Here is a 2,071-nt window from a genome sequence, read left to right as displayed (position 1 = left end):
TTATTTTATTTTATTTTATTTTATTTTATTTTATTTTATTTTATTTTTATTGTAAACAGCCCTCACATTCTTGGTCTCCCCTGTGGAATGAAATTCAGTATTTCAGCTTTCTAGACTGTCTAGACTGTCTTCAGATTAAACTTCATGCTGAAATATTCATGCAATAGATTTCAATGACATAGCTAAGGAAAAGACATAGGTCACAGGAAAAATAATATAAAAGAATAAAAAAGTGGCCACTGTTTTTTTTGTGTGTGTTGTTGATTTTTTTTTTTGGGGGGGGGAGGGCACACCCTAATTTCACAGTAGAAAAAATCTGAGTGATACCTATGTTATGACCATTGGTGGGCAAGGAGAGTGTGTGAGGTCTTTAGGGCTGTTCTGTTTCCTCTATGCTGGGTTCCAAATGCTCCAGCTACTGGGTCAGGTGGCTTTAAATCCTACTAAATATTTTATACGTTCACCAAAAATATTTTAACTACCTAAAAACTTGGTTTTATACAATTCTTAACTTGATAGTGACAATGAGTTCAGTGATGAGATTGACTATAAAGTTGACCCAGTGGTTGACTACAAGAGACTTCATATCCTGAAGATTGGCTTCAGTTAAAGATGGTTTTCCTCATCAATTGACTTAGTGTGTATTTTAAGGGTCAGTCTTGTATCTCAGAACTAATAGCCATGTAGCTTGTAAGTAGATAATGGATAACTCTATCTCTTATCAATATTATTGCTGTTATTTCTTTGTTCTACATAAGGACAATGAACACAAAGAACACATGTTTTCTTATGAAAGGGCTCTACTAAAGGAATATGGAAAAGAAGGGTAAAATGAGGAATTGTAACACAAAAAATTGATCATGTGATGAAATCAACTCTAAAAGCCTTGTTGTGTTAGCTAATTTTATATTCTGGACTGCCAGGTGTGCAGGATGATTCATGTAACTTTGGAAATGTTTCACTGTGTAGGACAAATTGTCATCTCATTGTATTCAAGTCTGAGTTGATCAAGACCTGAGGCTATGCATTAGCATTTGCTCACAAGTTTGCTAACATTTCTGTATGAAATGATAGGAGAGGAGGTTGGAGGCTACCTTGTCTTTTACTGGGAAATATAATTTTGTTCAAACTGAACTTTTCTGCAGAAAAACTCTGAGGTCTCAAAAAAGATTTTTTTTTGCTCAAAACATGAGAAAGGACCTTCCTCCTCATTCCTACCACAAAGTAAATGGTGGCCAATTGGTTCAACTGAGACATAACTATGTTTGCCTGACATGTCTGTTTTGAATATGGCACAGCTTGAACATAGACTTTGAGTTATACAAGTATCCAGTATTAATTAGCTCAAATTCGCTGCTTGATTTATGTATGCAAAGCAGTTATCCTACCACATAAGTCTTCAGATAATCTAAATTGTTCTAGTTAGCTCTAGAAACTGCATCACTTTCAGCAAAATAAATTTTAGAAAAATGGACTTCTGAGGTTCCAGTTATCTGTGCTTTCTATTCCGTGTCTGTACAAAATGCAGATGTGTACTTCAAAAATACATCACTGCTGGAAAAGATTCCCTTTAGGGGTTCAGCTCAGATCCTCAGAGCTCTTTCCTTGAAAGTTACTTTTAGCTATTCATAGTAGGTGTCATCATTAGAGATTATTTATAGTATTCATTTTGTTCTGCTTTCTTACACTGATATCTTAACCTTGCAAAATCCAGCTTCCAGATCACATGACACGAGCTATCAGATTACACACCCATTAAACAATGTCTTATCTTTCAGTGCCTCTTTTCCCATTGTTCTTACTACACATCTTAATTCATATTCACTGTATTCTTTATGTGGCTTGAAACATTTCCATTAGCTAAAGAAGTCATCTGAGACATGCCTATAACTGCCCATTTTCTGAAAATAAGTTCAATAGTTGTTTCTCTTGCTGATGTAAATTGGTTGATCTTTAGAAAACCAAGAAAACCTTTTGATGGTTTAAATAAAGTATATGAACAATATAATACTATTCTCATGCTGTTCCTACACTAAATACTTCTCATTTTCAGCTTTCTTCCAGCTTGCAG

The sequence above is a fragment of the Oxyura jamaicensis genome, chromosome 7, assembly GCF_011077185.1.
Source record: "Oxyura jamaicensis isolate SHBP4307 breed ruddy duck chromosome 7, BPBGC_Ojam_1.0, whole genome shotgun sequence".
NCBI classification, from domain to species: Eukaryota; Metazoa; Chordata; class Aves; order Anseriformes; family Anatidae; genus Oxyura; species Oxyura jamaicensis.
The sequence above is the reverse complement of the archived record's forward strand: the minus strand, read 5'-3'. Positions refer to the sequence as shown.